Source organism: Felis catus, chromosome A3 (assembly GCF_018350175.1).
Source record: "Felis catus isolate Fca126 chromosome A3, F.catus_Fca126_mat1.0, whole genome shotgun sequence".
Classification (NCBI taxonomy): domain Eukaryota; kingdom Metazoa; phylum Chordata; class Mammalia; order Carnivora; family Felidae; genus Felis; species Felis catus.
Window position 1 is genome coordinate 83,803,197 of NC_058370.1, and position 12,308 is coordinate 83,815,504.

Sequence of the window (12,308 nt, forward strand, 5' to 3'; positions counted from 1 at the left end):
CCCAAAACACAGAGCCACCATCTATGAGGACACAGGATCCACCTGTGAGCCAACAGAGTTCAGGAACTTGCCTGGGAACCACATTGGGGTCACCACCCATCTGAGGAAGTCATCAATATTCATGGAGAATTGGATGCTCAGCAAGGAGTGTCATGGAATGCGGGTCACACTCCCATGACAAAAACTGCTCTTGACGTTTGAATGTGGTGGCAGGAGCCATTAGTGATATATTTGACATTCTATCAGAAAATTCCACCAAAGCTCCCTTTTCTATTAAAAGCTGCCTCAAAAAAAAAAATGGCAGAAACCCCAACAATAAAAGCAACCATTTACTAGGAAGACCAATGCAGCCCTTCAAAAAGCTGACTGGATGGTATGAAACTCACTAGCTGTTCAATTTCCTTTTTGACCTGTTTTTAAAGTTACAACAATTTTCAAAGCTATTTATATAGCTGAAGATCTCTATAAAAATTTCTACACATTTTCAATTTAACAAAGAACAGACTTCTAGACCATGTTGGGGTCAAGAGAGACTGGGAGTGAGGTGAGGGAAGCCCATTATACCCTACTACGATTTAGCTATGAGAAAAGGGACTTGCACTACACTGGAAAAACACCGATCCTTCAAGCAAAAATGTTAGCGGAAAAGTAAGGGGCAATAAACGCAGGTCTGAGCCCTGTAGCAACTTGATCAGATGCTACCTGGGCCTTTGGCATCTGAGTGGCCCAACAGAGCTGAGATGATTGGAAATGGTTCCTTTCAGCCAGTTGGACCTTAACTGAAGTCTGGGCTCTGCCTCTTTTCTACCTTCCAGCAGCACAGCGTGGCAATCTCCGACTTGAAGCACGGTTCCTGTCGTGGGATCAAATGTTCGGATTTTAAAAACTAAAGTTTGATGTGGATGAACAACTGCCTATAAAACGCATTAAGCTCTTTCCCTGTAATGTATTTAATTTCACACTGACTGCCGGTATTGCCCCTGAATGGATTACGGCAGGGGGCTGCCATTGTCCCACTAAACCACACGGGTTAAATAATACCTTGGTGTCTAGAACTGCTCCAAGACCATTTCATACAGGCTAATACATGAAATGAATACCCAGCTTTTCTGCAAGTGATTTAGTTCGGTTAAAAATAAGGACACGTTGAATTGGTTTACAGTGCGAGCTCATTTACGGCACTATTTGGATTGTACTTTTGCCTACAGTAACATTTGCACCTGCATTTTGCCATTTGCAGCAGCAGGGCATAATCACACACTTACTGCTCGAAGGCATTTGGTGCTCTGAGTCTATTTACTTAACAGCCTGAGGAATAATACTCCACTCCAGGGTCAGCCACTTAAATTTGGCTTCGTGTTTAGATAATGATACTGTGTTCTTGTCCAAGCAAGGAGAAATGCTATAGATAAGCTCCAACATTGCCTGCCCTGCTCCAAGTTGACTTGATTCTTTTTCAAGAGCACTTTCAACCTTCAAGCACATTTCCAAAGTTATCCCCTCACGTACGCAGGATAATCACCTCGTTTCATGAAGCACTTCTCAGGCCATAGACACTGGAATCATTGGAGTCTGAGCCAGATGGGGCCAGGAGGAGGTTTTACAATGAAGCAGTTTCTCTCTGGCCCTTTGGTTGCACCTGTAACATAAACAGCCAGGGAGAGGGAAGCACTTTTAAAGCCACTTAGCTGGTCCTCTGCTACCATGGGTTTTGCTTCGGTGTCCGCATTGGCGTGAGACTTGCTCTAGTGTTGGGAAGCAGAGAGGCATTCTGGAGCACATGCTGGGAGCCCTGGGCAAGCTCACCTTGCCGCTAATTATACAATTGTAGATGCTTATTTTTAAAAGAGGTTTCAAGTGCAAGGGACTGAAGAGGGTTCTTTTATTTCCTCTGTATTGTTGTTATAATAAAAAAAAAAGTTAGGAAAGTATTAAAGCTTTGCTCATCTTTTTTTTTTTTTTTTTTTTTTTTCTTCTTCTTCCCTTGGCTTTTGAGTCTGAAAAGAATGCTGGAAGTCATCAGAGGCCTGGTTGGAATAGAGTGTTAATTCTTCCATATCTAAGCCTCTTTGTCGAAATTCCCTTTGTCTCCTGCCCCAAGTCATTAAACACTAATCCCATCACTCTCCCTAATCCGATGCACTGGAGCTGGAGTTCAGTTTCCGAAACTGTCTTTGTGGCTCTCCTAATAGACAGCGCCTCTGGGCTGCAGTTGGTTCGGGCGCATTTAGAGCGTCCCATTTCAGCTCCTTAATGAAGTGCCCTTAATGAATCTTTTCCTCCTTCGCGCAGTGAGCACGGGCTTCAATTGGTTTAGTGTTAAGTAGGGGAAGATGCCGAGTCATCTCAGGGGCCTTTGCAAAATATGACTGTCAAAGGCAAAAACCTAGGAAACAGGCCATTGAAGGCTACAGCCACTGAAGTGCTCATTTAATTACTAAGGATTTACAAAAGAAAATCTGCTCTTTGTAGCTAACAAAGGACAAGGAACTAAGAAGAGATAGTAAAGGGTTTTTCCAACAAATGATAAAAGAGGAAACATGGTTGAGTAAAGCCATCAGGGTATGTAGAGGAGCTCTTTCACATTTGCTACACAGGCTTACCTTTCTAAATATTAGGTATGCCCAGAGATATTGAAATAGGCTTTTCTGTCCTACAGAGTGATGGAAGCCAGAGAGTGAGCCTGATAAATTCTTCACGGACAAAAAGCCACTACAATGACAATCGCCTCCACTAAGTTTAAGACAAAATACTGTTCACCATGCATTGGTAATCTTAGGCGACTTGAAACACAACCATGGAAAGAAATGTTTCCAAGCAGTTTTGTTTCCCCCCCGCCTCCTTTTTTTATATTTGAGTAAATTGTTTACAGTCTCAAGGTTGGCTTAGATCCACTATCCCTCCAACACAGCAGATTTAAATGAGAACTCAGAATGGCACCTGATCACTTCATGTCTTCAAAACATGTCGACCCAGTTCATGGATGGCTCAGCACTGCTTATACTTCAGTGAGAATATTTATTACCAGATAAAACCTGCATTATATATCAATATAATACAGACTATCTATTATATGATGAAATTATTTGTTGGATAAAATTGTTCAAACAAGTGGTTTTGGTCTTGCAAATATATACATTTAAAATTCTATATCATGCACTATGTCTCTAGGATAAAGAATAAGAAGAAAAATAAGTTAATGGGAAAAAGTGTCATTGTAGTTGTAATTTGTTTGAAACAAAAGGCATAGGAAAACAATTGACAACTTTAATATAACTGTGGTTGAATTCTTTGGTCACAGTGTCTGCCTGCCAGCAAAGTCATAGCATCAACTGACCCATAAAATGCCTGCAGGTAGTAGGCACTCAGTAAATATTTCTCATCAGATTGGTTAGCTAACTGATTAGTTAGACCAAGTGATCTAGTTCTGCAGAGTAGGCCTAGAGAAACAAAGTTGTTTTTTTGTTTGTTTGTTTTTTTAGCAAATGCATAAATGTCACCTGTACCCCATCATGAAATCATTTAATAGAATGGACAAAATTAAGATCACACCGCACAAAAGGCTTAGTTTTCTGATTTGGCAACCCAAGATAGCCTTGTAAAGATGCTGTCAAATACTGACAGCAAAGTACTAGGCTTCTGAATTCCAAAGTCTCTCTCTTAATGCCAGGACTCCAAGCCCTCTTCATTGTCCATGGCAGGTGATATCTTGGCTTTATCTTCATTGAGCATTTCACTCAAATTTGGTTTCCTCATTTTTTTCTTACCAGACCTAATAGTTTTCTTTACTGTTACAAAAATAAAAACAAAACAAACAAAAACAAACTTTCAACTCCCTAATGAAAACAAATCAGATACATTTACTAACTGGATAAATCAGAACAAAGTGACTCATCTCAGAATGAAACCACAACATTCTCCTCACAGATAAAAACAACTGCTTTTAGCATTTGGGCTGCGTTTCAAGTTCCAGTGCATGTCTACTGTTGGCAGTAAAAGTTACACTTGGACATTGTTAAAATGTGCTCATGTGTTCGGTGCTTCTACTTTCCTCTCAACTGACTTGCCAAATCTTTTTCTTTGGGGAATCAAACAGCTCTTACACGCACTGAGGAAAAATTTCCTGTGCCGCATGTTTAAAAAAAAAAAAATCCTAAATAGCATCAGTTGAGTTTATGGGAGACACTTCATGAGGCAACATGAGGCCAGCAACATGACCAGCTGAGGGCCAGCTGTCCTCCGGAGTGCCAGCCCTTGAAAGTCAGTATTCCCTGAAGCTGCACTGCCCGTGGTGCATTAGATCATGATGGCTACATCCTAGCAGAACTCTTAATTTAATCCTTCTCTTCCTTTCCAGACTAACTTTTTTTTTCATTCTCATTTTGCATGAGCAAGCTGCATGAATCTAGTTTCAAATGAAAACAACATTAAAAAAAAAAAAATAGAACTGGGGTGGTGTATTGGGAAGAGCTCCAGAAGGCTCTACACTGAGGATTTTTTTACATCCCTCTGAACTTCATTGCTTCAGCTACAAATCTGGTGGGGGTGGGGGTGGGGGGGGGGATTAGATTACAGCTCTTTTTTTCTAGGGAGGGTATATGCTGGTAAAACATCTTGGTACTTAAGATTTTCTTTTTAAGAAAAGATGCCTCATTGAGTTTTTGAGTTAATAAGTGTTGGAAGCAATCTGGTTTTTTCTTTTGTTAGTTGTCAGCAGCATCCATTGACCTGTACCAGTTCGTACTTACCAGGGACACTTCTAATTCAATTGCAAAAAAGAAAGATGGAAGAGAAATCTTACCAAGTATCAAGATATAAGTAGCTCATACCTTGATGTTTACTTCTCCAGAAAGTAAAACAACAAACACAAATCTATCTCTTCTATCATTTCATGGGTGCCAAGAGGCCAGGAGCCACATAACTTCTATTTTCCTCTGTATCCCTAACATATGATAAAGTGCCTGACACATTTTTCTGGAGTGAATGAATGAATGAGTCTATCAGGTTGTAGATAACCAGTGACATTACCTAGAGAGAACTTTGTTGGACACCACCAGAAAGAGCCAGAATATATTTTTTTTTCACACTTCCTACAGGATTTCCATGTGGATTATGAGGAAATGGAAGGCTCTACTGTTTTGTCTGGAAACACGGACAATTCACAAAAGGGGAAGTTGAATGGCTAAGACATTACCTAAGAGTTGCACACATATGTTATTAATCAGAGATATATGAATTAAAACAGATGAAAGTTTATTCTGCACTTATCAGAATGGAAAAAAGTTGGAAGGGAGGGTAATGCCAATTGGTGAGGATAATGTAGAGTCATGAGAGGTTGTATACACTGTGAATGTAAATTGGTGAGCCATTCTGGAAAGCAGCCTGGCAGCACTCATGTCCCATGACCCAGCAACCTCAGGGATCTCCCGGAGAAATTCTTGCAGAGCCGTAACAGGGCACATACTGTTCACCACTGTATTATGTATGGCGGTGGTGAGTCAAGGCAGTCTAGTAATCCATCTCTAGGAGAAGACAGGTGGTATTCTATGCAACAAGTAGAATTAAATTAGAGATAAATACATAAAATGGGTTATGAAAAGTTTGTTGAGTGAAAATGGTGAGAAATGAAATGAGATCTATAGCACTATTTAAACACAAAAACCAATGCTATAAGAATACATACAAATCTGACTAAGCACCTAGGTGGCTTAGTCAGGTAGGCATCCAACTCTTGGTTTCAGCTCAGGTCATGATCTCAAAGTTAGTTCGTGGGTTTGAGCCCCGCATCGGGCTCTGTGCTGACAGTGTGGAGCCTGCTTGGGATTCTCCCTCTCTCTCTCCCTCTCTGCCCCTGCCCGACTTGCGCTGTCTCTGTCTCTCTCAAAATAAATAAATAAACTCAAAAAAAAGAATACATACAAATCCAAGTGAATACATCAGACACCTTAGAATGTATATCTACTAGAGAGAAAGAAATGGGTGTATCAGGAATGAAGGAAATCCTCCAGAGGGATCCTCCAGAGAGGGATCCTCCAGAGGCCAATGATTATCCTGTACAAGGCACTGATGAGGATGATTAACTTACCTTTCTTCCCCCAAGTACAAAAATACATAAATAAATAAAAATTAAAAAGTAGTTTTTTAAAACAAAAATAAACTAGACTGTTGTTTTATTCCTCCCCAAGAACACAGCATCTCTCCGAGCAAGTATCAGACTTATACAATAATGATTCAAGTGAGCATCACTGCAAAGGCATCAGATTTCCATGGCAAATTGGAAAGAATCCAACAGAAGTATCCATGGTCTTCAAAACATATAAAGCAAAAACCCTTGTATTGGTCAAGATCATGTTAGCTGCTATAACAAACCTCAGAATTTCAATGGCTCCACACATTGAAAAAGAATGATTTTATTCTTTCTTCATGTAACAGTCCAGTGCTCTATGCCATGATTTTGTTCAGAGACTTCAGCGGAAAGATGTGCCATCCTCAGGACATGGTTTCTCTGGGCTCCCTGAGCTTGTCCCTGTTCTTCATTTGGGAGGGCGAATGAGATGGAAAAGCATGTAGATGAGGTTTCCACTGGCCACGTCAGCTCACATTCCATTAGCTGTAATTCAGTCAAATGGCCACACCAAGCTGCAAGGAAGCCTAGAAAAGGTAGCTGTGTGCCCAGGAAAAGGAGTAAAACACCGATTTTAATCGACCAGGAGTGGTGACTAGCGCAATCCGGCTGCAATGGCAGTATCAGACATTGGTGGGATACCAGGCCAGCTATGCATACATTTGAGCCAATGAACGTCACTTAGTTGGTGTTTTAAATCCAAGAGAAGTAAAGGGGAAACATAGGTGAAGAGGAGAAAACTGTAACAGTGGTCTTACTTTCTTTTTTTTAAAAAAAATTTTTTTTTCAACATTTATTTATTTTTGGGACAGAGAGAGACAGAGCATGAACGGGGGAGGGGCAGAGAGAGAGGGAGACACAGAATCGGAAACAGGCTCCAAGCCATCAGCCCAGAGCCTGACGCGGGGCTCGAACTCACAGACCGCGAGATCGTGACCTGGCTGAAGTCGGACGCTTAACCGACTGCGCCACCCAGGCTCCCCTTACTTTCAACAGTGAAATGGAGACTTTCTTTATCCAAGGAAAAGTCTTATTAAAAAAAAAGTCAACTGTTTTATAAGCCATAAGAATTCAAAATTAAATCAATCTGGCATCTTTTTTTTTTTTTTCCCAATAATGGGGCAAGATAAGTGCTACTGCTTTCTGGAAGGCAATATAATGATACATGTACACAATGTCTGAAAAGTTCATAGCAATTTCACATCCAGGACACATAAAAGAGGGAGCTTCATGTCTCAGAACATGAATTTTGGGGACTGCCAGACACAGGCTTAAGTCCGTGTACTTACCTTGCAGCCTAAAATTGTTATCTATAAAATGAGAGTGATAAAAGCGAATAACTCATCAGTTAGGAGATTAAAGAAGATTATGCATGTAAAGCCCTTATTGACTAAAGTGCCTGACATGTAAAAAAGGCTCTGTAATGTTCCTGAGGAAATAATCGCGGATGTGTTCAGCCTGGGCTCCAAGAATGCTCATCAGAGATTTGCTATTACCTACACATTGGGGGAAATCTCACAATGGCCTGAAGAGGAGATGGGTTAAATAAATAATAACAAATCACTATACATCCCTGAAAAGATACAGAAAATAATTAATAATGAGAGAATATTTACTATATGTTGTTAAATATATGATTATAAAATGGACTGTAAGGTATTAACCACACTTGTGGATACATGCTTGTGAATTTATATGTAGAACACTGACTAAAAGGATATACCCCCCAAACGTTGATAATAATTGGCTCTGAATGGGGCTGTGAACAGGTTACAGTTACTTTGTTTTTCTTTTGTGGACCATTGCTCTCTGTTTTCATCAGTGAACATGTATTACTTCAGAAAAATGGAACTTGTGAATTCCAGGACATGCATAATATGGTTTTTTTTTTTAATTTTTTTTTCAACGTTTATTTATTTTTGGGACAGAGAGAGACAGAGCATGAACGGGGGAGGGGCAGAGAGAGAGGGAGACACAGAATTGGAAACAGGCTCCAGGCTCTGAGCCGTCAGCACAGAGCCCGACGCGGGGCTCGAACTCACGGACTGCGAGATCGTGACCTGGCTGAAGTCGGACGCTTAACCGACTGGGCCACCCAGGCGCCCCTATAATATGGTTTAAAAAAAAATTTTTTTTTAATGTTTATTTATTTTGAGGGAGAGAGAGACAAAGTGCAAGCAGGGGAGGGGCAGAGAGAAAAGGAGATACAGAATCCGAAGAAGGCTACAGACTCTGAGCTGACAGTACAGAGGCCAGTGCGGGGCTCGAACTCATGAGCTGTGAGATCATGACCTGAGCCAAAGTCGGACACTTAACTGACTGATCCACCCAGGGGCCCTATGCTTAATATGTTAATATGCTTTTTCTTCCTGTCCTATAAAAAATCTTCAAATATTTTTTAAAAAGTAGAGAAAATTGTGTAAGGACCACCCTTTTCCCATCACCTAGATTTAACAATTGTTTACATTTTGCATTTTGCTTCATCTTTTTTCTTGAAGCATTTTAAAATAGATTGGGATCATGAAATGTCATACCTATAAGCTTCTACATGAACCTCTAAAAACAAAGATTCTCTTAAGCAGAGCTAACAGTATGTATGTTTTAGAAAAATGACTTTGTAAATATGGTGAGATGCTTCTATTCTTTGGTGAATACAATTTTTTAAATAAAGAAAATTAATTCTATGATTCTATATTTGGAGATATTATGGGGCACAGAGCCCAGAAACCTAGCTGTTCCACAAAGCTATGCATAGACTTGCTGGATAGCCTTTAAATCACTGGAGTCCCCTTTGCTCATTTGTAAAATAAAAGGTGTCGCACTAAAGGGATACTTTTCATTTTAAAATTCACATTTTTTCTGCCGGCAAAGAGAAACAAGTGATTTTCCGCACGTAAAGATATTCAAGGGTGGGAGCAACACCAAGGAGTTAGTATTAGCCATTGGACTGAGGAAAAATTGAACTGCGGACATTTAAGGGAAGAAACACTAAGAGATTTTTGTAATGTGTTCAATAAATAAACACACTTGTGACCTTTTGTTTAAGTAAAGTAAACCCGAAAAACCCTGTATCTCCCAGGCATGAACTTCTGTATTATAATTTTTCCAAGTCCTTGCATAGCTGCTTGACTGTTTGATTCTCGTAATTGTTCTTTCCTGGAGCAGGGCAGTCTGGGTAGACCTTTGCAGAGAACACACCCGAGGAGCCCTCTGACTTTCAGAGCAATAAAAAGAAGGAGTGGGCTGGGGCCCCTCTCTCTGCATTAGCATCACAAAACCTAGCATTCTTTTGCACATCTTTTCTCAGTAGGAGACTCTTGGAAAATGTCAGATGTAAATGCAGCTTGTGGCGCTGTGGGGCTGGAGGCCTGATTCTTGTGCACTGTCTGGTAGGGAGCTAGTCTCAGTTCCTCAGTTTCCTACTCCTAAAATACAACTAGCCCCCTCCCTGCAGGAGCATGGCAAGAATTCATTGTTTTAGGGTTTATTTATATGCTTGATTCATTGTGTAGCTCAGGGCACTTGGCAGCTCCAGCGTGGGTGCCGGCGATAGTGAACTCGTGCTAGACATGTCACCTCTGCATATGGGTACAACTACTGTCATCCCTGGACCTGCTGTCAACTGCAGTGTGAACAATTCCCTGAACTGCCCAGGAGTTCAGTTTCCTCATTTCTAACTTGGAGCCCTGGAACACATTATTTCCAAGATGCCTTTAAAGATACCCTCTTTTTTTTTTTTTAAGTAGGCTTCAATTCAGTTCAAAGCCCAACCTGGGACTTTAACTCACAACGACCGAGATCAAGACCTGAGCCAAGATCAAGAGTCAGATACGACACCGACTGAGCCACCCAGGGACGATTAATTTAATGATACACAGTTTAATGCTTTTAAGTGCAATTTTTTTTTCCTCTTCTAAGAGATGTAGTATTCCACATGGTTTTTATTTTTTATTTATTTTAAAAATTTTTTAATGTTTATTTTTGAAAGAGAGCATGAGCAAGGGAAGGGCAGAGAGAGACGGAGACAGGATCTGAAGCAGGCTCCAGGCTCTGAGCTGTCAGCACAGAGCTCAAGGCGGGGCTCAAACCCATGAACCATGATACCATGACCTGAGCTGAAGTTGGATGCTTAACCAACTGAGCCACCCACTGCTCCTCCACATGGTTTTTAAAATTCATTTAATAAGAATATACAGAGAATACCCATTCACTACATTCCATGCCCTAAAGGCAGCTTTTTCACTACTTCTTTGTATTCCCAAATATAATCTATCAAATTAACTATACACATATCCCAAGATCTCCAGCTCGACTTCTAAGAATTTATCCTGCTTATAGACTTGAACATGTGTGTGAAGATACATGTAAGGTTACCTGTTATGGTATGGTTAGTACCAGCAAACTGGAATAACCTGAATGTTCGTTAAGTATATTATGATGTGTTCATCCTAAGGCCATTAAAAAGAATAAGGTAGATTTATACATACCTAAATCAGATAAGAGGCTTTATGTTGCAAGTAACAGAAAATCCACTGCAAACTGATTTAAATATAAAGGAGATTTATTGAGTCACATAAATGGGAAATCCTCAAGGACTCAGTTTCTTCTCATCTCTCTGCTTTTGCTGTTAAAGATAATAGCTTCATCCCAAGCCTGGTTCTCTCATGGTAGTGGGAGACTTATCAACCATAATTAGGGTTACTTGCTCCATTTCAAAGGAAAAGAGAGTGCGTCTGCCCCAGAATTCCAAACAGGAGCCCTGAAGTTCATCTTGATTGTTCGAGCTTAAATCATATGCCATGAGAATGGAAAATATTGGTTACTTTTGGCCAGTCAGCCTAGGGTGGCATGCCTCCTAGAAGCTTTGTAGGGGAGCACAGATCAGTAAATGAAAACCTGAGTACTTTGGGGAAGGAGGAGAGAATGGATACTGGGTAGGCAGCCATCAAATGTCCACTATGGTATAGGAGGATGAAACCAATGCAAAAGGCAAGGTACAGAAGCATGACTGCAATATACTACCACTTGTGTAGAAAAGCGTGGTAATACATGCAGAGACTATTTCTAACAATAATTTTAATCGCACACACATTCATCCATATACACATACATATACATGAAAGTAGCCATGGGGGAACAAATAATAAAAAGAAATTGAAGTTGTAAGATTCACTTGTATGTTGAATATTTTCAAATAGTAGCTTGGAACAGAGGGTCCTAGAAGAGCATTAGCAATGCATCAATGGCCCCTCTGCTGGTTTTGTCTTCCAGCTCAGAATGATACTGTTCTTCAGCGTTCTCAGGAAATGAAGAGTATTCAGCAGAAGAAAACAAACTAACTCATCATGCAAATGACAAGGTAATAAATTATATATATATGTGTTTGCACAAATCAATTTACAAACATCACTTATCCTGAAAGAGTTTTTAAACAATGCCCAAGAGCTAATCACTAGGAACTCCACAAGGTGACATAAATCCATGGATATTTCTTTTCATACTGAGTCTCAGAGATACCTAGGGCTGCTCAATCAGTCACTCACTCAAAACTGCAAGGAATTCTGACAGTTTCTGATAGTTTCCTGAATGTCTGCTACTCAGTGGGTATTATACATTCATGGAGTTAGATCACCGGTATAAATTGAGTTTTAGTAAACTGAAGAAAAATTGGAAAACCATCTGCTGTAGGGGTGCCCGCCTCCCAGGAAAGGATGAGGGAACTTTACATAGTCAGCCTACAGCACTACTGAGCAAGAAGCCAGCAATGGCTTTAAAACCCACCGCAAGCTGCCAGCCCTACTTTTGCAAAAGATAAAATATGTGTGTGTGTGCTTGTAAAGTGCTAGATGCAAGAACTGATTTTTACAAGAGATAGAGGATTTCAACTATTTTCATAAGGGGCAAATAAACCAATAAGGTGACCTGGAGTTTAAAAAGCAGAGTGATTGGGGCGCCTGGGTGGCACAGTCAGTTAAGCGTCTGACTTCAGCCAGGTCACGATCTCGCGGTCTGTGAGTTCGAGCCCCGCGTCAGGCTCTGGGCTGATGGCTCAGAGCCTGGAGCCTGTTTCCGATTCTGTGTCTCCCTCTCTCTCTGCCCCTCCCCCGTTCATGCTCTGTCTCTCTCTGTCCCAAAAATAAATAAACGTTGAAAAAAAAATTTTTTTAAAAATAAATAAAAAGCA

General features: G+C 40.5%; 1 long non-coding RNA gene across 1 annotated transcript in view; it reads left to right on the forward strand.

Moving 5' to 3' along the window:
- LOC109498607 overlaps positions 1-11,722 on the forward strand; it is a 172,993-nt gene extending 161,271 nt beyond the window's left edge. Inside the window, exon 8 of the long non-coding RNA XR_002740835.2 lies at positions 11,396-11,722. This is a non-coding gene — a long non-coding RNA (uncharacterized LOC109498607). The remainder of the gene's footprint in view (positions 1-11,395) is intronic.
- The last annotated feature ends 586 nt before the right edge of the window (positions 11,723-12,308 follow it).